The sequence below is a fragment of the Takifugu rubripes genome, chromosome 6 (genome assembly GCF_901000725.2).
Source record: "Takifugu rubripes chromosome 6, fTakRub1.2, whole genome shotgun sequence".
NCBI classification, from domain to species: domain Eukaryota; kingdom Metazoa; phylum Chordata; class Actinopteri; order Tetraodontiformes; family Tetraodontidae; genus Takifugu; species Takifugu rubripes.
In genome coordinates, this window is record NC_042290.1 from 4055017 (window position 1) to 4081217 (window position 26201).

The following is a 26201-nucleotide window of genomic DNA, read 5'->3' on the forward strand; positions in this document are numbered from 1 at the left end:
TCTCTACAATTGCTTAGTAGTAGAGTAAAGAATGGACGACAGACCACATAAATGCAAGTATGTATATTGTACTATGGATTGTATTGCTATGCAAGGTCAGTTTATTTCCCACATTTCATAAGCAAGGGAGTTCAACGTGCTTTACAAAGGTAGAGAAACAGAGTCAGAGTTCAGATATAAACTTTTTACGGCATTTAAATCATTAAAACTGACATTAGAAATACCGAGAAATTACATGTTAAAACCTTAGATCGTAAAATCACAATAAAAGTGCATTTAAAAACAAGAAAAATACCCAGATCATCTTAGAAAAGTTGCAACACAATATGTTGTTCATCCTTGTCTCAGGAGAGTTGACGGTCCGAGCAGACCTCAGCTGTTCTGGAAGTTTCTTCCACATATGAAGAGCATGAAGTCTAAATGCTTCTCTATGAATTCTTCAGTAATGTGTCACGGCTATGCAGGATTAAGTGAGCTGGCAGCCATACTTGATTTGCTCCTGCTCTGTATTCCCTTTATTACAAAAGACCGTCTCCGTCTTTCTGCTAACAAGCCATGGTGAAAAGTGAAAATGTATCACTTGTAATGACACACTGTGTGAAAGGATGATGACCCAGTTGGTTTATTATTGAAGGAAAGGTGTGGGTTTTAAAATGATTCCACACTGAGCTGCTGACAAGCAGATGTGGTTCCTTTGAAAAAGAAAGTAATCAAAAATCGCATCTGCCGGGTAATAATACAAATGGTTCTTCGTCATGACAGCGCGAGACATTCCTCTACACACTCAAAGCGACGTCTTACATCTGATTTAGTCTCGTTATTCCCAGGAACGGAGTTGAGTATTATTAGCTTTATGGAGCTATATCAGGATCTGAAGATAAATAGCACCAATAGAGGCAAGGATTGAGGGAAGCTGACAGTGCAGCCGGCGGCAAGGAGGATGTCAAGCTGGGTCAGAGGCTCCACGCTGGGATACTGAATGGTGAATTGAAGAGGCAGGGGGCTCCCGGTGGTTCACACGAAAGAGGGCAATCCATCTTCCGTGTCGACTAATGCTTGTTTTCGACAAGGAGACCCAGAAATCCTACGATATGGAAGGGATATACCCTAGCCCGTGGGGGGAGGGGTGTAAGATTCCAGCATGGAAATAAGACAGGGATGGAGGTGCCGCAATGGCAATGATGAGACGGAGGGTTTGCCTCTTGGAACAAACAGGATGCTGCTGTTAATCAAAGAGAGGATGAGGGTCAATCATTGGAGGAGACATAGAGGATCAGGTATGATGCCGACGAAGAACAGACATTTCCATTGAGCTAAAGAAAAGATGTGTCATAGAAAGAGGGACAATCCATTCCTCACAATTAGACTCCTGGACAGAGATGACCTGCTGCTCCTTCATGTTTGAAAAGGGCAAAGAGAGGTGGTCCCAGGGTGTAGTGCACGACTGGCCTGTGGGGAACCACCTGGAGATAGAAGTAAGAAATGAGCATTTAGATTAAAGAAAAGTCAACAACAACTACAGAAGGAACAAAGTGGCATGTTTGTATCATCTCATTTCAAGTGGGTGAACTTTGGTTGCTCTGACCTCAGACACGAGCCCCGGTGGTGGAACTCGCTGCAGCATCAGTGGAAGAATCGCATGCCACGTTCTCTTCTGTTCCTTTCATGCATTGCTTCCCGCCTGTGGCAGCTGGATACAGCCTCTGTTGATAATTAATCAAGACATGTCTTGGCATGGGCGCAGGGGTCTGTTCTGTTTGGGTTACAGTGCGCAGTGACCCACTGACTAATAAGGTCCCACGAGGTGGAACTGCATTGGAGTGTTAGACGGATGAAATTTGAAGTACTCTGCTCGTCTCTGACATTCTACAGGAGAAACAAAATGCAAATTACATGCACAACCTGTGTTGTTTTTCTTGTAGCCTCATCTGATAACAAAGCGTCAGCACGTCCATCAAAGAGAAAACTCATTGCGAAATAAAATATGCATTCCGGCTAAAGCCGAACCTTTAGCATTCCCTCTTTGTTCAGCAACGTACAAATATGTTGGTGAAATAAAATTTAGTTTGTTAGTTTAGTCCGTGAAGTAAAATGTGGTTTAATAAATAAGCATTTGCTTATTCCTGTGTTTCATCTCGTACTTTCACCCTCAAAGGTTTAGAGACAAAATAAGAAACTAGTTCCCTGCGGTGGAGGCTTTTAAACACTGTTGGACAAGTGAGGAAAAAGCCTTCATACAGAGCTTTTGCTTCTGCTCTCTAATAAAAGGCTCTTTTTATTTTATTTTAACATAAGCAAAAACAGCATGTAGATAACATGAATAAATCTGTCAGTATCCTGCTTACAAATTCCAAAGGAACTGTTACAGGGTGCATATTTATTCCCACAATGGCGAAAGAATATTTAATTGAGGCTTTGAAAGCAACTTTGTTATCAGACGCTCCACTGATAAGAAAAAATTTAAAAAAGCCTTAAATGTCCTCTAGAAAGATGCTAAACAAGAATAAAGGACCTAAACCCAACACTAACATAAGATGCAGAATATCCATTATCAATGTACTTTAGTTGAAAAGCATTCGTCTACATTTTCAACCGTTTTTACAGCTGCTGAGTCTCCAGCCTGTGAGGACATTTAAGAGGTGTGGCTGTCAGTCTTCAGCCCGTGAAAATGGATCGTCGTCCGCTGCAATGGAGGTGTGAGCCGCGTCCTCTGTGGTACAGCCGCTGAGGCGGTACACTTTGGCCAGCGCGGTGCACCAGCGGGCAGCTGGTTGGCGCTGAAAGCTGTTGTAACGGCAGCCATAAAAGCACGGGCAAGTGAGGTAGAAAATGGGGTAGAGGAAGTTGTAAATTCTCCTAATCTAAGCAGTATGGTTGCCTGAAGCTGGGGGGGAGGAACAGAGAAAGGGTGAGAAATGCCAACTATACAGAGAAGAAAGAGGAGAATGGGATGACACAATAAATCCCTCAAGAATGAGCCTTCTTTTTTTAATTGTGGGATTTTCTGCCCCATAGAAAAAGAAATTAAAATATATTAAAGCTTAAGTTGCAACCCATATTACATAGAACAAACAACTAGCACGCTCCCGTGCATGCCAAAATCACATTTCTGTGTTTGTATTATGAACTCATCTGGGCGCCTTTTAACTGTTCATTAAGTGTAATGGCTCATTTTGTCCACTTTCTCATATTAAAGTCACAGTATTGCTCTGCACTCAGACTTGTGAGTCATTTATAAGTCAACCCCCCCACCCCCAAATCCTGATCAAGATTTTAGTGCAGATTTTCTCAATTGTTTGTTGAAACATATGTTAATATTGTTCATTAACTTTGAAATGAACTTACAGAGCAAATTAAAGCTATATTGCTAATGTGGTAAAAACAAATTAGCGTAAGATAACCCTTCAGATTGTTTGTATTTTTACTTATTTTTGCTCCCAAATAACCTCGTCTTTGTTTCACAGATCTCAATACTGTATGTGCGGGCATGGGTTATAACACCAAGGCGGGAATCATGCAGAAGCCGACAACAGGCCCAGGGATAAAGAACAGAATCCTCGCATCAAAAATGTGTTAGCCTCATGCTGCCAGTTCTTTGAAGTGTGAGAAACTGCTGTGTTCCAAGCAAACAGCACAAGATCACGTACCCTAGAAAAATCGGACTTTGATTTCAGCAGCTCTCACATAGGTGGTTGATTATGTCGCACCTGGTTTGGGTCCAAAAAGAAAGAATGAGTAGCAACTCTTGAAGAACAAAAGACGTAATGCCCAATGATGCATTATTTGGTGTTTTGGTTTGGTTTTTTCACAACGATTCATTGGAAAAGAATCAGCCACTAGAGTCAGCGTGGTCCTCGGCTAGCATTGGCTTTTCTGTTCCCATAACAACGGGAGTGAATCAACAGATGAAAATGACACTGTCACTGACTTTTGAGGGATGAAGAGGAGCTGCTGCGAGGGTGTTCACAGATAGCTGGAAGTGATAGTTTTCACAGAATTTGAAATCAAACCACCTTTATCGCCATCCCAGAGCTTCACTTTAGGAACAAAAATGAACAAAAAAGTTTACTTTGATGCTGAGTCCCATAGTGATTTAATTTTGTTTAGGTAGGCCAAGAAATTAGCAATTAAAACAATTAAATACAGAAGAAAAACATTAATTCTGAAGCTGATGTTTTTGTTTGTCCATTAAAGAAAACTGGGTTTCTTCCACATATCATTTAGTTGTGAATTTTACTTGTGTTCCATTAGCAAATGGATAACATTTCCCTAAAATATACAGTTTTTCCCTTTCAAATACTCATAATGTACTCATATGTTTATACTTTAGCCGTTTAACTGCCCAAAAAGAAAAATTCAGAACTTTAAAACCCCTTTCTGACCTTTTAATGTGGGGAACAATGGACAGACATTAAAACAACAACGTCCCCAAGGAGACGGTGTATAAGGAGGAGAGGAGTCAGCACACACTCAGAGCTTACATGGAGAATGAACTGCAGACACAAATCTCAGCATATGTTGCTGGCAGGCACGAGGGAGCAGCAAAACCTCTCGCCTTTATCCTGGGGGAGGCGGGAAGTGGAAGTCACCTTGATTAAATTAGTTGCATAGGAAAATGGGGTTATGCCTATTGGGAGTTTGTGACAAGGGTTTATAAACCTTTTCTTTTGGAGTGCAGAGAGAATGGCTTTTTAATTTTCTCTTTTTTTTGTCACAACTTCTATTCCTCCCTCCGTCTATTGTCCCGCAAGGCCTTTTGTGTGTCAGGATCAATGTGCAATTTCCCGTTTGGTTACTATCCCCTCCACTCATTCGCATTGTAAGTTTCTATTAGCCTCTTCCAAAACAGATCCTCCCGGGTTTGTCATCTGGTTGTCTTTCCTTTTCTTTTCCCCTTCCTCTCTCATTGTGCCAGCTTTCACTGAAGAAAGCTTTCATTAGAAATGCTGCCTTTACCTGAACTGCCCTTGAAAGTGGAACAAAAAAAATCCATCCTAGTCAGATGTCTTGTCCGGGTACGGCAACATTAGCGACAACCTGATTACGTGGGGAAATTGGTGTTGTCAAATGAAACCCTGGCAAAATTGATGATATGTATAAACATGCACATATGTATATAAATGTATTTAAATTCAGTATGGAATAGACTGTTTCATTTTTAGGTCCTGTCCTAATATCAAATTAACACGAATGCTATTTTATTTGAATTGTTGTCCTCTTGTGATGTTGGTCTTCACCCATTTCTAAGCCTTCCTGATGGCAACCGGGTTGCTAAGTTCTGAGTTACTTTGACCGAGATCTTCTGACTCTTCTGTTAATAGTGATCTAAAAGGCCAATGAATACAGAGTCCTAAACATCCAGACACACCAATATATCAAACAGAGCAAATGGTGCATCCTCTTGCATTCTTTAATCGGGGTTAATTGTGCTTGTATAATTGTCTACTCACACTCAAATTGCTCAATGGGATGAATAAATAATGGTCCATGTCTACTTCTAGTGCACTCTAAGCTTGCATACCTCTATTAGAGTAGAAACTGGTGTTATGACACTCAATTAAAGAACTCAAAACTTAGGCCAGTGGCAGTACATGCTAAAGTTAAAGTGGGTGTTACCTACATTGTGCAGTCTTTGAGATTGTTTGGGTTTTTTTGGGGGTTTTTTTTGTGCTATGTTTCACTATGTTGTAATTAAAATCAGAATCCATTAGAAGACCCAGGACAACCATCCTGACCCTTTAGCTCACACACAGCCAGCTTGCAATATTTTTTCGCATTTAAAACTGCTGGAATTAAAATTCTCCACCTGGAGCTCTACCTACGCTCAAGCTAACATTCTGGAGGTCAATGGAACGCCGCTGAGCTGAGATGAATGTATGAATCTCATTAATTGCGAATGTGTGTTTGATTTTAGTCCCATTTTATTGGTTTGACACTCTACTGATAAAACCGACTGGTAGACTTAAACACGATAGTCTTTTTTCTGAAATCAAGAACATTTGTGTGAAAAGTACAACTGTTTTAGTCATTGTAAGAGTATTTTTCCTCTTCTCTGTGTAGTTGTACTTCTCTCCACACTAGGTGTGTTTTAGCCTGGACACATGGGACTATGAGATGAGATTCAGAAATGAAGCTAAAAGTTCTTTTCAGCGTTAGCTACCCAGACATTACTTACGGCTGAGATGAAGGCCTGGAGCAACTTCATTTTACCTTTATATACTGAGAGATTCAGCTTTTCTCTTCTCTGAAAATAATAGAAATAATTGCAGCTCTCAAATTTTGACTTGTTCCCATTCAGTTCAGTAAAATCAGTCTTCCATTTGGGTGCTACCGCCTCCTTTTTCTTTGTCACTTGCACTGTTCTGTTTTTTTTTCCTCTGCTTGTCTTTTGGCCTGTCCTACTCTCACCAAATTTGAGCCAATTTCTCATTGCGTCTTAAAAGGCTTGTAAGAAACCCAGAGCCTCATCCCACAAGCAGCATTGGTAGGAAAATCTGCATTTTAACAGGAAGAAACCTTGAGCAGGACCAGGCTCATATAGAGGGACCCTCCTGCTGATGGCTGACAGGACAAACGAGGATGGGGACCTGGTTGGCACATGGGGAACCTTTCATTGAATATAACACTCTCGGAACAACCTAATGATGTTACAACACAAATCAGAAGAAACTGGACCCAGGACCAATTAGGGATTCATAAAATGCTTTCAACTGAATTTGGAAAACACGTATAATGTATTGCACATTTAACACATGATGCTGTTTCCACTTCTGGCTTTCTGATTTTCTGTAATATGTCTTTGTTTCCTGGCTGCTGCGAAGAAAATCTAGACAGCAAACACAAACTATCCTGTTCAAAAGATTCTTAAATGTTTTTCATCCTTTTCTCTCTTTTTTTGGAATTTTGCAAAGCTTTCAAAAGATTTAATGCTAAATTCATAACGAGGCTGTGTTTGGAAACTACCACACAGAAGGAACTATAAATGATCTTGTCATTACTGGTAGCTACTGTAAAGTTTCTGACATGTCAAGCCAGAAATCTCATGTAGTCTCATTTTGTCTTTCAGGCTCTTATAGGGGTCGGGGTCATGGGGGTCCCAGCCTCAGCAGGGAAGCCCAGGTACTCTTCTCCCCAGTGACTTCCACCAGCTCCTCCAGTGGAACCTGGAGGTGTTCCCTGGCTGTCCGAGAGACATTGTCCCCTCTATTTGGTTGGTGTGTGTGGTCTTGTCTTGCTGTATGCAGCTCTTGCTTTCTCCTCTTGCACATTTGTCAGCCAGGCAGAAATGCTTGCTTTTAGTGGGCGGATAGAATTTACACCTTGGAAACAGAAGTAAAAAAAAAAAATCCACCCACTTTCCGTCTCAGTTTTCCTTGAGATCGTTGTTCCGTCTGTACTGCAGTGATGGGACGGAGAATGAAAACTCCCAACTGTCTTCTCTAAGCTGCCAGCATTGGCTGATGGGGACAAAATGTAATGACTTAAACATGTTACATTTTAAATATATATATATATATATGGTGCCTGAAATTTGTTAAGGTAATAAATGTTTTAGCAAGCATGGCTGTAGGGTTGGTTGCATGTGTTTAACTATGACATTTAACTATGACATTAATAAAATAATTATGAAGCTTTATGTTGCACCTGGAACAAGTATTTCAAGCACACGTGCACTACTGTCAAGCCCTCTAAGCAAATCACCCAAACTGACCGATCTGGGCAGCAGTGCTCCCATCTGGTTATGGGACTTTCTGGCCGTCAGCTTTTGACTTGTTCATTCAGGCATTTGCTGCTTCTGCATCCCCACCCGAAACACAGGTGTACCACCAGGCGGTGTCACAAATCCATTTCTCTACTGCCTCTTCACTCAGGACCTGTTTATGGCACTAACACCATTGTGGAGTTTGGTAATGACACTGCAGTCACTGACCTCATCAGGGACAAGGATGAGTCAGCCCACAGAGAGGAGGTGGACCGCTCGGCTTTGTGGTGCGAGGAGAACAACCTGCTGCTCAGCACCAATAAAACCAAGGAAATTATCATAAACTTGCTGACACCCACCCATCCATATCAGCAGCGGGGCAGTCGAGAATGGGCTTCAAATTCTATGGGATCCACAGCTCAGGACCACATCGAGTCAACTATTAGCTCCTAGGTGGTAAGGGAAACTCTCAAGCACCTATTTCGACCTCTCTTTAACGTTCCTGGTTAAACTTCTACTGCTGCACCACCGAGAGCATCCTGAGCAACGGTAGGACAGTCTGTGGTTGGAGATGTTCTAGAGGGTGTTGAAAACCATCCAGAGCATTTCTGGAGACCAATTTCCTTCTATAGAGGAGATTTACCGGAAATATTGTCTCAGGAGAGCAAAAACCATGAGAAAAGACCCCTACCAACAGCACACCTGCTGTTTATCTTCTGGCCTGTGGGAGGCGTAACAGAGTCCTCTTCATCACTTTTTGAGGATATTTATACATAGAAGGCATTGCCCTGTTCCTTACCCTAACCTTTTCTGCATTTCTGTGGCTAGGGCAATGATGAAGCTTCTGCTAAAATGTGAATCTGCTGAATTTATGTTGGTCTTCAGAGCTGCAAAATCTAGTCCATGAGCAACTATCACTTTACAACATAAAACCACATACAAACTCAGTTTGTGAACAGTCCAAATGAGCAAATAATCATTTCAGAAGAAACAAAGTCCAAATATGAGGCTAATCGCTGACAACAGCAACCACAGCAATGTTGTCGGCCACATTAATCTAGAATTACACAATGAGAAGGGCCTTACAACCTTTTATAAGAATGGCCTGACATGGGGAGATAAAAGCATTTTACTTCTTTCACATCCTACTGGATAACCCCATACATGGTTCTGTATTTGGGTTACCCAAATCTGAAGAGACCACAAAAACCACTCTTCTTGTAATCAAGCTTTTATACTGCCAGTGTTTGTAACATGAGTGTAGGTCTCTTGAAAGGTAATGAGCTCAGACTTTCTGATTGGTTGTTGCATGTTAGGCAAAACACATATGAATTAGTAAAGACGGGCCCGCATGAGGAACACGGGCATAAATAGGACACCTTGTTCTGGTGAGAGTCTACTTGGGAAACTTTAAAAGCCTTTATGGCCTGTGTTTTAACTTGTGCCAGGGGCCGTGGATGTGTAAGATATTTGGATTGGATGTCTAAGCTGTAAGACCCTTCTAGGAGGCTTTTTATGCTGATATAGCATACACATCCCAAAATGTCGAATTTTTATGAACACAAAAAGACACGTTGTAGCAGTCTTCTTATTGTCTGTCATACCTGGATTATGTGTGTGTCACTTTCTGGCAGGAAACCAGAGTAGCTGTGGTTCTTTAGGATGTTAAAATATCTTGATACATGCAGACACTTACACAAATGGTAAACACAAAGGCCACAGCCTCCTGTACTATCTACCTCTTACAGATTGAGAATGCAGTACATTAATCACTGCTCTCTCTCTCTCTCACACACACACGCACACATACACAAAGCTAAACCAATGGTCGAGTCAGTCATGCACAAGTGTAATGCCAGGCCCTTGGTCTCTATTTGTATTTGTTCAGATGATTTGACCTTCTAAGCAGAGAATTATAACCCAAAGCTCTAATGGCACCTACTTAAAATTAAATCAATATTTTATTGGCTGCATAATTACGGACAAACTCTAGAGAGGGGACCCGTAAGTGCATTTTGATTCGTTATTAATACATTTCCATGTTAATAAAATGTGTCACCTACAGAAGAATAAAGTCTTTTAAATGTAGAAAAAAAAGACTGATACATTATTTATGTGGTATATGTAATATGTACTTCCAGAATTAATTACATTTGCATAATGATATATGTTTAATGCTGTGGAGGCAGATTTTCTATTCTTTCTAATTCTCTGCTGTCGGGGCTTCTGTCACAGATCAGCTGCGATATTCCTCATTTATCCTAGAAAATGCAAGTCAACAATGGAGCGCTGGCACTGGGGTTCCGTGGAATGTCTTCTCCAAGCCTGGTGTAATTATACAGGCAGAGTGCTGACTTTAGGTAAAATGATGAGAAATGAGTGTCTGATGAAGACCTTGCCTGGAGCAATGCAGCGAATTTATGTCCTCTTCCATTCGTGTAAGCACCCCCAAACACACGCACACGCACGCTCGTTGAGGTTGGAGAGAAACAAGAAGAGCAGCGTAAATGATGGGAGGGAGGAAGAGGAGGAATGCACTGGATTTTAATAAGGAGTTGTCACAGCGGATAGTCTGGCTCTACATCAGCCATGCAGAAGTTATCTGAGATGCGCCAGCGGGCCCAGAGCACAGCAATGGTCCGATGGAACTCGAGACTCTCGAAGTAAAAAAAGAATAAAACCTTCAGAGCATGATTACAGTCGCCTGTAAACTAGGAAAAAGACTTCAGCCTTGTTCTGACCCATCCCAAGTCACCTCATTGCATTGTGACCCTCTGATCCTTGAACTTTGCCCTAGAAACCCCCCTTTACCTCAAATCTCAATGTTTTATTTTCTAACTTACAGAGCTGTAGAAGGTCCCCCCTGGCTTTGCATCTATGCTCAGCAAATCCAATTCCAGCCTTTAAAACACCACTGTCTTTGTACTCTCTTCTCCAAACCCTCTAGAGTCTACCTTTTCCTTGTCCAATGTGGTGGGTGGGGGTCATTGGGAAAAGGCGCTTTGCTCCAGTCACCCTTCGGTTTTTTGCTGCTGTATAGAGAATAAACCCTTCCTCCTCCTTCTGCTCCTCCTGAGTTATTTCAGGAGTTGTTATAAACCTGGAACAATTCCATGTTAATTAACTGAAGCACCTCAGTCTCCACACAACACCTCATCTGATGCCATAAAAGAAATCAGAGAGGAAAGCACAAAAATGCAAATAGCACAAATTGAGTTACACTCTAATTATAGACAGGTTGTATAGAACATACAAAGCCCCCCTTGTCTCTGTCTTATCTCTAAATGAGCTTCAGTGAGACACAGCTGCCATATCTTTGCTAATCACACGGTTTTCTCGCAACGGTATCAGGAGGATTGCCATCGGGAAATTGCTCTCAACGTCCCCATAGAATACCGACACCTTTTCCAGGCAACAGGAAAAACAAAATGATTGTTGGATTCTGAATAGATGATGACTGATGTGCTGCAATGGCATCAACACAAACACTTGTTGGAGAGGTGAGAAATGATGGTACCTCACTAATATACTGCATGTGACGCACAATAGATTAGATGAATGAGAGTAACGACTGCAAAAGTAGCAACATTCTTTATGGTGAACTCCGTTGAGGAGGCTGATTTAGCTCCCACGTAAAGGTAGAGACTCAACTGCAACAATCGGACCTGTCAGATTGACACTTTATTAGGTACAACTTGCAGACCTACTTTTACCTTCAGAACTACCTTAATGCTTCAGCGACATGCTTTCACTAAGGTGATGGAAACATTCCTGAGATGACCTGTTAGCATCACACATTTGCTGCACATTTGTCAGCTACATGACAATGATGCAAATGTTCAAGATCAGGTGAGTGTGGAGGCCACTGGAGTGCAGTGAACTCACTGTCATTTTCCGGAAAAGTTTGAGATGATCTGAGCATCTTATTCAAGTTTAGACGGGTTGAAGGGCTCAGAGATGCTGTTCATCATCCATCAGTTGTAGTGAGAGGTTGAACCAGTCTGCCCATTTTCCTCTCATATCGCACATCAAAAAGGCCTTTTTGTCCACACGACTGCTGCTCACTGGATATTTTCTCTTTTTGGGACCATTCTCTGTCAACCCTAGAGAGGGTTGTGTGTGTGTGCACATCCCAGTGGATCAGCAGTTTCTGTAATGCTCAGACCAGCCCATCTAGCGCCAACATCTATGCCACATTTGCAATGACTTAAATCCCCTTTCTTCCCCATTCTGAAGGCTCGGTTTCACCTTCAGCAAGTTGTCTTGATCGCGTCTTTTTGTCTGAATGCATTTGGCCATATGATTAGCTATTTGTGCTATCAAGCAATAAAACAGAAGGACCTAATAAAGTTCCCGGTTTTGCATATGAACGTATGCTTTAATTGCGTGCGGAATTGCCACCTATTTCCCCTCTTTACCCTACTATACTTGGCTGGCAATTAGCAGGAGGCTCTCTCCATATGAGGTCCTTGATTTCTTCCTGTTAAAAGGGAGTTTTTCTTTGCCAGTGTTCCTTCTTCAGGGGTCAGACTCTGGGTTCAGCATCTAGAGACCACCCTAACTGTAGCAGGCTCTAGAGAGACTAATTGAAAACAAAATGCAAATTGAAATAAATGCAAAAACAAAGGAGTAGCAACAGATGGACCCATGCCAAATCCGAACAAGTGTTGATGTTCAGAAGGAAGGCAACATGGTGAAATGCAAAAATGCAATCTCTTTTTCCACACAGGTGGTGAAGACAGCTGCTGGGACTCCGCAGGCAAGAGTATAATTCACCACCCATAACCAGGGATGATCGGAGGCCGATAAACGATTAAACGATTCTCCAATTTCTTGGTACAAGAAAAATGTATTTAATGTAATGCCACAACATAGCATGTGTTATCACGTTGTCCTGCCACAAGAAAAAAAAAAGCAAAACTAACATATTTCCCTACATCTCACTAACTGCAGTCTCTATATCAGCATGGGAATGATCTAAATTGATTGGGGATTGTAGGTAATGTTACATTTTTCTCCAGTTTTTTGAGTCCCCTGCATCGTGGAGAGACAAAGGTATATTTCCCTATAACCTGCTGATGATTGCCTGTGCTGGTGTGATTCTGGCTCTCTGAATTTTCATTGCAACTGACCGGGTCGAATTAATAAAGACGTGGGGAATTTGGAACACCTGCAGCATCTTCAAAGAAAAAAAAAAGTGTTGGAATAAAGGAGACACGTGGCTAGTCAGCGGACATACAATGTTTTTCATATAGCTTAGTATAATGCTATAGAACAATCAGTGGGCCCTCAGGAATTAAAATATAAATTTCATAAATGATTTTAAATAATTACAGCCTGACCAAAACCGTAGTAGAACTGTGCTTCCATATCCAAGCACACCTGACACAATATTAAACTCCCTCTGCTTTGCAAGATGCCAAGCGCCTGGTGTAATATTGTTACACAATCCGTACGAAAAAAGAGAAGAAAAGAAGTACGTTGAGGATACGGCGCACAAAATAGTCCGACAGTGCTCCCCAAACAATTATCCTGCCGCTTTCTACATCCTAACAAGGCCTGTAAAACCATGATTACACTAAATGCACTGCAATATGCATCACTGTCATTGGAGCTAAAGCTAGTAAAAATGAAAACGCAGTCACTTTTCACTACCGGCAACAAGTCCTTCAAACTGAATGCACATTTTATGACGTTCAAGAGCTGTTTGACTGCAGGCTGAAAAGGTATTTATGTGACTCTATGTAAGGAATTTTAAAGCATCCTGTTGAAAAAGAGGTAAAAATGCAACAACTTCATTTATCTTTCACCTCTGCTGAACAAAGATGGAACAAAACATTTCAGGGATCATGTGCTGCTTTGTATCAAATGTGCCATTTCACCATGACAGATGTCGCCTTAATGCTTGCTCTGGACTTTTGCATCCTTGTAATTTGTCTCCGTACACTTCAATTGAAATTAAATTAGAGAGGTGGAAGCTCAGCCTTTAGGAAACTGAGCTGAGAGGTGGAGGGTTCCTGGTTCAAGCCCCCGTGAGAACAATAATTCTAGTTCTGGTAATAAGGTATCAGGACCCCTTGATTTCTGCACAAAAGAATGCAATTTTTTAAAGGTTTTGGTTCTCCAGAAGTGGTCGAAAATAAGCTATCAGTGTCCCTTTGCTTACTTGATTTTTGTTCAGTTGTCGTTGATTCCATAGTTGCCGAATGCCTTTTCAGCAGCATTTCACGCCTGGAGGGCAACAGCAAAAAGTCACCAACGGTTAAAATTCAAGTGCAGTATTAATGGCATGTTTATGCAGAACACATAATTTTGCACTCTCTCATAATAATAAGAGGATTTCGCTCTATCTCCTCTATCAAAGAACCAAATTGATTTATTAGCTTAACAATAATACTGTGGGTGTTAGCATTAGCCATGTTTAACTCAAATTTGGCCTTAGCCTGTGCTGTAACTACATCAGGCTTTGCTCAGGATTCTTCTTCCCATTTCAGTATACAGTATATATAAAAGTGGAGCATATACAGTGTTTTTCTCCAGAAACAGAGCAGCATGCAGGATCCCAGGTGATCCAGCTGGAACTATGACCTCATTGACATACCTATTACTGAGTCCTTTTTCATCTCACCACTGCCAAGACTCTTTCTTTCCACTGAGAAGGGGCCAGTGTTGCAGGGCACTGCAGGTATTATAAGCTGAGGGAATTGATAAGATTGAGGGTGGATTTCAGCGGTCAGCCGTTCACCTGGATTTTCACTGCGATGGCCCAACAGGGAGACAACTGATAAATGAACGCAATCAGCTGCGGCGCAGCTATCACTGCATGTATGAAAGGGATAACTTGAAGGAATCAATAACTAACCACTTACATCAAGTCTGTTGAGCGCCACCTCAGCTGTGAATTACGATAAGAATCTCAAGTTAGACATCTAATTCCATTAAGATTTAGTAAGGAAAATTGCACGCTATGTAGACCCAGGTTTATTTATTCTGTATACACTTGTTCGGATGATAATGATATGCAAAGAAACCAGTTGACAGATGTTTTGTCATAGTAAAATCATATTTGTAATCCTAAAAATAAAAAAATTCACATGTTACACTATCAATACTATTCATCCAGATGAGGCCTGACATCCCAGCCAAAATATGCAGGAGAGTGTCGCATTTTGCAATAATTCAAATCATAACACAAATATTTTGTGCAAACATTTAGTTAAGCCTATTAGCATTAATGGGGTTTGTGTGTGTCAGTGTGTGTGTGCTGGTTCGATGTGGCAGCATTAATTCTATATCAGACTGCAAATACTGTAATGGTGAGTCTCTTATTGTTGGGTTGAGACCAAATTTAGCTCTTTTCAAAGCATAAAACAGTTTTAAAAAGACATTGAAAGGAAAATATGTATTTTGACACACTCCAATAAACACACTCAGTTTCACATTTGACAAAGGAGCTCCTTAATCAACGTCAGCGCCATCCCTTCAATGTGTATGATGTCTGCACGTTGCAAGCAGTTGGGGGTTACTGCCAAACATGAATGGTTAGCTACAAAATCTTGACCGATCGATTACTATTTGTCTAATAAACTCAAGCTAATCAACGCGGGATGGCATTGGTAACATTTTCAAACACGGACGTCCTTCCTGAGCCGAGCAATTTGCCATTACATTAGAAGCTGCCGTGAGAATGAGCTGCAAAAGATCATCAGTATAGCAGAGTAACCATAAATCTGTGCCAATAGAAAATTCAGAGCATTCAGTTCAATTCATATCAATTCAAGTGCTGACATATTGTGACATATGAAGTTTAATTGAAGTTTAAATAAATGAGCCTTTGGATGCTTCTTTACCTTCATTTAGACTGCAACAATACCAGTGCTATTTAATCTGGATGTCAGACCTGAGTGGTCTAATTCTAAATGCTGCTTCCTTTGAAATGCCTAACTCTCATGTTTGACTCTGTATTTGACATTTAGATACTTCAGACCATTTATTTATTTTTAAATCTGTCATGTGTGAAGAAAATCCTGTCGCGATTGCCCATCTATTCCTAACAGCACGCCGAGGAAATGGCAGGTTTTCTCTTTGGTTAAATAAAGAACGTATCTTTTCAGCAGATTTTTTCCCCCCCTTTAAGCAATAAGCTGGTCATGTGCTTGGGATCCATGTATGGATCACTTCAGCTTTTCATCATGGCTCTTTGTTTTGTTTCCTTCTCAAGAGATAAACTGAAATTGCTTGGTGGAAGATCACGTGTGATAAGCGAGTTGGGTCTGCATGAGAGCCCTCGTATCATCACGTATGCATTGGTATTGTCTATTAGTTGTTCCACATGGGATTTTTTTTATTTTATTTTTTTTAAAAAGCCTTCTAGAGCGGTCCCCCTCCGTGGTCAACAGCCTCCACGGGCACGGAACAGAATCGAATCAACGCTGCTTTGACAAAAGTGTCAACAACAGCTGAATGTGATACGCTTGGATTTATTGCCGCCTGCATGCATTCGATGTAGTTCAGTGCATCTAATAAGATGGCGAAGTTGCTGCGCTGTAGGAAAAGTCAAGGTGGAGGGAAGGCATGCTGTGAAACGACGCGGCTCCTTCCTTCGTGCTTTCTGGTGTTTATTAAAGCCTGGTGGTACAGCAGGGACAGCAAAGACGCCACGATTGTTGCGTTCTTTTACCCAGCAGTGTTTTGACCTGTCAAGGACACGGAGGGGCTCATGGAATAGTGGATTTCCCTCCAGCCCTGATGCTTGCCCCGCGGAATCCTACCTCGGTTTGAAGCACATCTGCATGTAGTTCTGTGCCGGTCTTTTACAATTTGCTTGTTTACGCTCCAAAGTCAGGGAACCACAGTTCAGCTCACCTACACAAGCTCCAGTTGCTTTGAGAAAATTCCAAGTTATAACCAGTGAAGAGGGAAAAATATTAATTCCAGGCCACCTTTAATGGCCTGCCATTAAAGGTGTCCCGGAGCTCAGCCTCATCATCACAAACTTTATCATTCTTTATTCCATGCATCATCATATCCTCAGTGCCATTATCTTTCATGATACCTCCGCTGGGCCACCCTCTGCTCGCTGTTATTGGGTTTTTTGTTTCTTGTTATCCATTCATTGCCTCGCTTGTTGATTTCTCTCCTCACTCAAGTGCTCTCACCTTGTCCTGATTAACGACCGTGCACGCAGGGGCACGCACGGCAGCGGTAATGACGGGGTTGGATGACCGTCTGAATTGAACCTGCGTCAGATCTCCTTCTGTCTGTGTGTTTTGTGTGACAATTCATTACCAACACTTCCTCCTTTCTATCCTGGTTTCAAGTGTCACACACATAATTCACAACATTTATCTTAACAAATTAATATGAAATGACAAAACAAAAGCTCCCGTCTTACACATGGTAGAAACTTTGGCCTAGATTTGAGTAATGTCTATGTAATTTAGCATCTTTTTATTGTGAAAGTGTTGACTGAAATTAAATGACGGGAGACCATAAATGTTGAAGAAAGAAAACACTGTAAAACTACACCAGAGATGTGCTTCTGTAACTGCTGCGGGAGGTGGTTTTATGTACTGAATCTTAAAGTTAAACAGGGATACTTGGAGTAGTGCTCAATCTATCTGAAATATTTTTGAAATCCTTAAATAATTGATGCCGAGACTGAACCTCAAACTTTCAGATTAGATTAATATGCTAAGCCAATCAACAAGTGGTTAGCATGGATGTCCTTGTTTTAGAAGTTTAGCATCCGCCGGCATAATATATACAGACACGACAACTGTCATTTGTACCCAAAACACCCCTTAAATTTCTATTTAAGGAACCTTTTATTAACAAGGAATTTTTAGCATTTAACTGCAATTATGTGTTTTTTTTCACATTGCATCCAATTATGAACAGATTTTTTCCTTTGCTCGATATGTAAAAATATACAGCGCGACATGGAGCTGCCTCCTGTGGCTATGGCGCAGGAAATGGTTGTCATGCGTGCGCACACACTTTTGCACATGAATAATGTGTTTCAATATTTGGCCTGTGGTTGTTTGTTCATTTTAAATTTGAAGACAAACAATAACAACATAAAAACCCTGCAGAAGGAGCTTTAAACCATCTCATTCCCACAATAATGGGGACATAAGTGGTCCGTCACACCGCAAACTGGTTTAATTATCAATGTTGTTTCTCCAAAATAGATGTCAAGGTGCATTTTTGATGTATTTAGTACATTCTCACAGGCCTGAACACTCCAGATCAGAGAAAGATAAGATCACAATCACAAAATCCTCTTAGCCAGATATTAACAGAATCTGTCTGATTTCATATTGGTGCAGGTACTAACCAAAACACTGCAGGGTATCCATCTGTAGCTGTAACTCCAGTGTTGCTTTCTCTTTTCTCACACAAGATCTGCATTTGTGATTAAACTGAGCTGAAAATAAAAGTTTCTGAGGCAGCACAAACAGCAACTAATAGTGCAACAGCATGGTGTGCAAAACCCAAAATGGCGATTTATTTTAAAAGGTTCTGGAGCAACTGGCTGCATCCTACTTGAGCAGTTGCAGTATACAGCAGGTTGGCTGTCTGCACCAGAATGAACACAGTTCCCACGGTGCTTCCTAGGTAGTAGAAGAAGAAGACAACTTCATTTATCATTGTCAGTACTCACCTTCAATGAAATGATCCCTCTGCATTATCGTACCCATCACGCATGAACACAAACATACACACATGCACATGCTACATTCAGGAACAGAGGGCAGCTAGCATCCAGCGCCTGGGGAGCACTTGAGGGGGGGTTAAAGACCTTGCTCAATGGCCCACAGTAGTGCTAAGTATGATTGCGGGTGGGTTGGGGGGGGCGGATGCTAGTGCTGCACCGCTGTCTGCTTCCTGTTCACCACTCCAACTCCAGTCCTTTCCTTCTCAGTCCTTGCTGGTCCGGGGATTCAAACCAGCGACCTCCCAGTCACAAACTTGGCTCCCCAACCTTTTCGGCCACTATTCCCCAAAAAGCAGAACATATAAAGAGTATTTATGCATAAACTGATGCTGCTGTTGATTTCGCTGTTGCTGCTACCTCGCTGGCTGCTCACTTCTTTATGGATTGTGGTGGCGTGACATAAAAAGGTCAACAGATGTTGAGCTTGCCTGCACCCATAATCCTGCTATTGCAAACTGCTTTGTAGACAGAAATTCCAGTTGCATAAATTATGCACGACTCTCGAGCGACTACAATTGTACAGTTTCGATGCTATCACACCGATGATGGCTGAGTGGATAATATTTCAGTGCTCGGTGAAATATCAATTTTAATGCCAATATTAATCACTTGAGATATTCTTATGTGAAACATAAATAGCATACTGCTCAAACATAAGTTGTGCAATATGCAACAAATGGAGAACAGTTAGCTCTAATTGGGTAAATTGTGTTAACATGTTTTTACACTTCAAGTATTTGACTATTACAGCAGCTCCCCTCATGGCAAAGAAAACTCTGCGCTGCTGACCAGAACAGAAGCGGGAGCCACTATGATGACAATACACATTAAGACAAAGATGCTTGATGGGGTAAGCCAGTTGCGAGTTAACAAAGTTATATACTATATTAGTATCTGGGGGTGAGACTTCTGTGCAAGCCAAACTTAAAAAGGCCTTTTCATAATTGAAGAATTAGCAGGGTAGCCAAAAAATGTGTGAGTGTGATTTGAGAGCCACACTGTGTCTGTGGGACTACGAATTGAAAATTATTTCATGATTTTTGCCTGGACCATAGTACCCTGGATCTACATCTGCAGCCTTATAGCATTCCATATGGTGGTTCTGAAGAGCAACACACATCTGTGTTGCCCTGCAGTAAACATCATATCTGGACTATTGGAGAACAAGCGTGTAAACACGAAATCCTCAGCGTCAGATTAGCCCACAGCTTGTTCCATGCTGAGTGTGTAGCGCTCGCTCCCTGCATTTCTTGGATGTGCGTGCGGCATAAGCCCACCCTGAGGATGAAAGGTGAAATGTTCAGCCTCAGGCAGCGAGAAGTGGTTGCTGGGCTCGCCAGCTGAGACCCCTGTCTCACTGCAGGAATTGGCAAGGAGCCGGCAGCTCCTCTAAGAGCCAGGTGTTGTTTTATTTATCTGAGAGCACAAGTGACCTTTCTAGAAGAACGCCACAGCGAGAGCTACCTCTGAGGGCTGTCTGCCTCCCCTCTCATCTCTTTTGTCACACGCCTCCCGCAGAAAGGGCGAGGTCCAGAGTCATCAGGCAAGAGATTCAGCATAAGTTTCAACTGGAGTGTGAATATTCACCCTCTAGCCAGCGCCGTTTGACTCCACAGTGGTGCTCGGCTTATTTTTATTTTATTTTTTCCTCCTTAGTGCAGCCAGGTTTCGACATTTAAATGCATTTTTTTTTAAATGTCGGGCTTGGCTTTTGAAATGCAGAGATGCTTATGAATTACACAAAGCACTATTTGCATACCAAGATGGTTCACTTCACTGGGTGAGCCGCTTTATTGTCAAGGTGGAGTTTAGCTCATTTTTCTGAGCTAAACAACAATCAACAGAATCTAAATGAGGGCTCCATGGCACCATGAACTCTGACCTTGAATGTTCTTAAGAACTAGGAACCATATTCTTAAGGTCACTTTGTGTGTTTGATGGTCTCCGTGTCCAACTGGTGCTGCGCCCAAGCTAAGAATCAGGCTACCCTGTCATGGAGGTTAGGCTTTTGAGTTATCAGCCTCCAGGTGCTTGGGGCTCATCTCAAAATGTGATCCACTGGTTCTTCAGTGTGAGGACTTGTAAGAATCAGGTACTTTATGGATTAGGCAGCAACACTCTTGAAACATTAGTTGTTAGGATTAGTCCATGAAAATGGTTTCATTGTCAGGTGCCAGACTCACATTTACTAGAATGATACTCTCTGACCCATACTGAAGAATTCTGACCCAGACTTCTGGTTCATTAATAATAAATATTAAGAGTCATTAGAGTGCATTATTATACATCAGAGCAGTTTAATTTTTGCATTTGCATGTATGATATATATGTCTCTGCCCCTCTTTTTGTCTTTCCTCCATCCCATCCCTACGTCTCCTCCATCTTTTCCCAGCAGGAGGGTCCCTCCATATGACTCTGGTCCAGCTCAAGGCTTAAAAGGAAGGGTTTTTTGCCACTGTTGTTTGCTCAAGGACCAGGTTCAAGGTCTCTGTGAAGTCCCAAAAGACAATTTTGACTGCAACAAAAGCTGCATTAGTTGCGTTGAGCAAAATGAGGAGTCCAGATGTTTATTAAGAACAGATTATATTTGTATGGTATTTTAACAAGTTCACGAGATGTGTGCATGAGCTCTTTACTGAATGAATATAACATTCTGTCTTATATATAAGCAACAGTGTTTTAGCACAGCCTTTTAATCATGTAAGAAATCAGAGCCAGTAATGTGTTGTAAATATCTAACAATCCAAACTTCAGTGTTGCAATGATGTCAGATTCTTAAACCAAAGGACATATTCAGTTACTGTTTGTCCTCCATTTGCAAAGATTGAACGGAATAAAGGGTTTTTATGGAAACACTCCCCAATCTAATATGTTGATAAGTAGCTATATTCATTTATGTTACACCAAAAACTGTGCTGTGTTTGAGTGTGGAGTCAAGGTCACGGAAGATCAACCCTTAAGACTGAGGAGGTGCATTTCCTGGACAAGACCCCTCCTGATCAGCAATGGATTCAGCTTAATCTATTGTTATTTTTCAATTTAACTTAGTAGTATGTGCAGCAGCAGTAAGTAGGCCTTGAACTCTCTGTCTACCCTGAATCCTTTCAGTGTGGCACTGTTTTCGGCTCTGGTAGCATCTTGATTCATGGCTGAGTTCATCTTTGTTGGTTTTGAAACCAACTGTGGTGCTAAAGGGAGACAGTTTTAGCAACTGAGCTGGATCCCAGGTAGCATACAAGAGCTAATAATAGCAGTGTTGTGATATGCAGAGCACGTGGCCTCTGTTACGTTTAAGTCTGACACCGTTAGAATTCACTTGCTCAGTGTTCCTGTCATCACCATTGGAGTGATGCTAAATAATAAGGCACTTAGAGCGGGCCTGTTAGCTTTCAAAGAAATAAAACTGATAAATTTCTATCAATATTTTTCCCATTTCCTCCATTAGGCCTACGATTCATTTGCATACATCCATGGAATATAAACTTGATTGTCTGCACTAAGTGCAAATCAAGATCACTCGGAAGTTTAATGCTCCAACAATTACAACCCGAGTGTGACACACTTGCATTAGGAGGCATCCAATGGATTTGAGTTACGAGCATGACTGCTAGACTTAGGGCCCTGCCACATTTCATACACAATACATCATAAGCCCTTCTTTTACTTTATCTGTTTCATTGTGGGACTCTTCTTTATGTTGAGTTGCAGCATTTACCTACAATTAGAGCTGGATCACGGATGCTAATGGGCCTGAAAAATACATCTTTAAAATGCAATACTTAAATAATCAATCAGGGGTGTGTGGTGAATCTCCCAGGGATCGTAAATATTAGCACTGTCTTGACTTAGCACGCTTTGTAATATGAAACGGACCCCGCTGTGACATTTTATCTGGTGATATTTACAGCTAAGTTTACTTAATGACTTTTGCTTTATTTAATGGCTTTACTCGGCTCCAGCGGTCCATATCAATGAAGGGGTAATAGACCACAATTAAGGTGATTTGAACTCTAAATGGCAAACAAATCAGTAGTCTCCGGATAAATAACTTGTACCTGAGCTGAAGAGTTGTGTAAATGCAACATTCCGTCTATATTCTAACCCTCATTAAAACAACAAAATAACTTTACTGATTGCAAAAAAAAAAACAGACAGTATATTGCAGTAACAGAGGGTGTCAGCTTATAAAGATATTTGACCATGTTAATCTGTATGCTGTCCAAAAACTAAGAAGAAGCACAGCGACTTGGTGGATCAACCATAATTAATCATACTTCAAAAATGTGCCCAATAATGGAAAAAAAAAAAAAAAAACAGCAGACTTACACTTAGCCAGATGTTGCTCCAATATTTCAAACCCCGCGACCAGCACGTGCTTAGTTCTGAGATGCTCCGTCGAGCTTATGGTGCTTCAGTGAAATGAAAGCTCTTTCCTGGAGAGTATGCAAATAACAGCACACTTATGATGCTCCCTCTTTATTTTTCTTGTACCTGATCCCATCAAGTGGCCCTGTGGGTTCTTGCTGTTTTCACACACTCCCTCCATGCTCTCCTGCTCAGCAGTTACAACAACATGAAGAAATTGATTCCAAACCATTAAGACTGGAGATGTTGACAGCCCTATATGGATGGTGATGTGGTCAAAAGTCGCACATCCACACGCTGTGACAGAGAGCCCTGGCATGCCCCATGTTCATGCACATTTGCACACCGATCACACAGCTTTGAGGGTGCTGGTAGCTCAGTTTTAACGAAAAGCCCAGTTGCAAGGTTGCCACCATTTTTTTTTGCTCTCCTCCCAAATCGGGCAGTATCACTCAAATACGTCATTAAGTATGAACAACTAGAAAAGGGCGGTTGGGCGCCGCCAGAAAACTGGACTTCTTAATGCTTAATGCCCACAATAGTGAAAAAAAGAGCTATTGCCAATCAGAGCAGATATTGGGGTTGGCACACAATGAGGGAGTGAGCAGTGTAAACAACAACCTCATTGTTTTTGAGAATGTAGTCATGCACAAACAACCTGCCTGCGCGTTGCAATTGCGCGTTGCCTGCAATTTCTGTGTCGATTCTCGCTTCAGTTTTTGATAGAGAACATTGTTTGGAGACCACGTACAGCAGTCGCCCATGCCTACAGATGGAGAGGCATGCAGCTGGAACACTCCTGTCGCCCACCAGTCATGTCGCACGGACATCCCACCAACCTCAAGACTTCCGACCAGATGACGCAGAGTCACGTAGTGTGAACATGGATTTAGGCAGCTTCAATACTGCTGATGCAGGAGTTCTAACATTGTTGTAAGATCTAACGCTTTTCCTTTTTATGCATCTGATCATCATCCACCGGTAATCACACAAATCAAAGGTAACGGGAGAAAATTCTTTATTTTTCTACATGAGAGAGCTGCCAACCGGACATTAAGGGTTGGTATATATAAATATACTTTAGCCAGGTAAAGATGCAAAAATCAAATTTCCTCCAAGCCAAGGATTAAGAAAAAGTTTGTAACTCCAAGGACATTAGCAAGACAAATGCCAAAAAGTGTCTTGCCAGTATCTCAAAACAAAAACAACGCTGCTGGTAATCAAAACAGTCCAAATAAAATAAGTAGGAAAAACAAACCTGCTCTCCATTACTAAACTCTGACTTTTGTCCTTCTTGGTGTAGCTTTATTGAAATCCACCGATTAGCAGTCCAACTTGTAATAATAGAATAAATGTTTTCAGAAATGTGGGGTTTTTTTTGTAGTCTCAGTGAAGTGCTCACTGATAGTGTTGCCCATAGAGCTTACACAAAGGGCAAAGATGATCTTTGACCCCCACACCTATCAGGTACGATGGAGTGGAAAGTTTTTGAAAAGACTTTTGAGCCAAGCACAAACAAACATAAATGGAATCTAGAAGAGAGGAAAAATTGCTCCCCCCCTTCCCCCCCCATGAATAATACAAGATTTATCTTCAATCAAATGGTAAACCTTTGGAGTTGTTGGTGGTTTGAGTTTAAAACGGTGATGAAGACTCTTCTTCTTCTTGTGAGATGTTTAAGTACACTAACTTCCACAATAGCATCAGTGTTGCGGATGATGGAATTGAGGCAAAATAATCTGTCCCCTAGCAGATCGCGTCTGCATCATGGGGATTTTTGTTTTTTGGATCACAGTATCAGCAAATGCCAGCTCCCCGTTCAGAGCGCTGATTCAGTGATGTTCAAACCTCGTCTTCCACACGTTGCCTCAGCAATTGACTAACAACGCGCATCAGAGTCAGTGTAAAAGGCTCTAAAATGCCAGGACATTTTCTCTGCACACTGGTGCATTCCTCCACTGGTCAGTGGTTTCAGTGGTGTGGGTGATCAGTATATGGATATATTACATATTACAGGCTCATATAATATGCTTTATAATGAAATTTTAGACACAAGAATAAGCTGTTGTAATCTAAAAGTTGTTGCTGAAGGGTTAGAAAAGCTGCTTTTCTCGAAGTGAAGTCTTAAAACAGGCCCGGCAGAGATTATAGCAGTAATGGAAATGGAAGAATGCACTTTTTAACCAAGGGAAATGGCAAAAAAAAGAAGGCAGAGAGATAAGACTGCCGAGCAAGCTTCAGCTGAGTCCTGGCGAGAGAGGGAGCAACGTTTGAGTGCATCAGTGCTGATGTTAAAGAGAACACTGACCTGACAGATCTCCGTAAGTAACAGTCGTCAGCCGATCTCGATAAATAATACAGTGGGGTTTGAGTTCCTAGACGTGTGCGTGGTTCTTCCACAGCATCTGCCTGTCCGAACATCTTTGAGGTGACCTTGTCCATCGTTACATTACATCGCCTGCATTTTTCAGTGTTTCTGGCACGGACAGCTGTCTGAAAAAAAACAAAAAAAGGAAAAAGAAACAGACTCACTGAAACAGTCCGCTGACTTTTATAATTATTGGCAGCAGCTGGCCTTTTCAATAAAACACACATCTGCCTCAGACATGAACTCCTGCAGCCATTTCAGAGTGAGACGGCAAGATAGCCCATAGAAAGGAGTCTTTAATCTGCAATTCATAGCGAGTTTTGGTTATCAAATAGAACTGAACAGACCCTTCAATCCCTTCGAATATGAAAGATTCAGAATATCGAATACGCTTCCCATGTTGTAAGAACTGGGAAAAACTGCTTTTGGGCTGTATTCATCATAACACTGACTGTAGTACTTTCCCGGGAACAAAGTGGACTCCAATATATCTTGCTGAATTCCTCCGGGAGAGTAAATTCAGCACAGCCCGCCACATTCTAACATAATACATAGTGAGTTCAGTTCTTCAGGAAACAAATAGTCTATTTTTTTTACCACTGTGCTTATATAAAGACACATCGAATCTTTGGTCTGGAGGATTTTTTTTTTCCTCGCTGACCTCAACTGTAAACTAAAGCAAAGATAAATCAACAGCTTCATGAGTTTACATGTGCTCAAAAAAATTGACTTCCTGCATTGGTGTGATTAAATAGTCGTGCTAGCTTGACTAAAATCAGCCCATAGAAGTCGGAATGTAGCCAGACTAACCACTCAGCTTGGACGGCAAGCTGACCTGTGCGATCTGCACATGCTCTACATTTAACTTCTATTTAGTTACCTGGAAGCAGAGGTGAAACTCCAAGTTATTTATATTTTGTGGGCATGGTAGCAACCGGTTGTACCCTCACAAACCATGGTGGACTATTTTTGGAACAACGTACAGATCGCCAATTCCCACCGCTGCCATTGAGTTAGCTGTTGCTGCTACCTCGCGATTTACCCCA

At 41.5% G+C, this 26201-nt stretch overlaps 1 long non-coding RNA gene across 2 annotated transcripts; it reads right to left on the minus strand.

Annotated features, from left to right (window-relative positions):
* Positions 1-81: 81 nt before the first annotated feature.
* Positions 82-26201, minus strand: LOC105418732 (uncharacterized). 2 transcript variants are annotated; one of them, XR_003888754.1, is made up of 5 exons: positions 26036-26201; positions 25096-25280; positions 1586-1703; positions 1360-1463; positions 82-1222 (listed from the first exon to the last, which is right to left on the minus strand). It is a non-coding gene; the product is annotated as an uncharacterized lncRNA (long non-coding RNA). The 2 variants fall into 2 exon arrangements; XR_965807.2 differs by lacking the exons at positions 82-1222; positions 1360-1463; positions 1586-1703 and adding an exon at positions 18188-18318.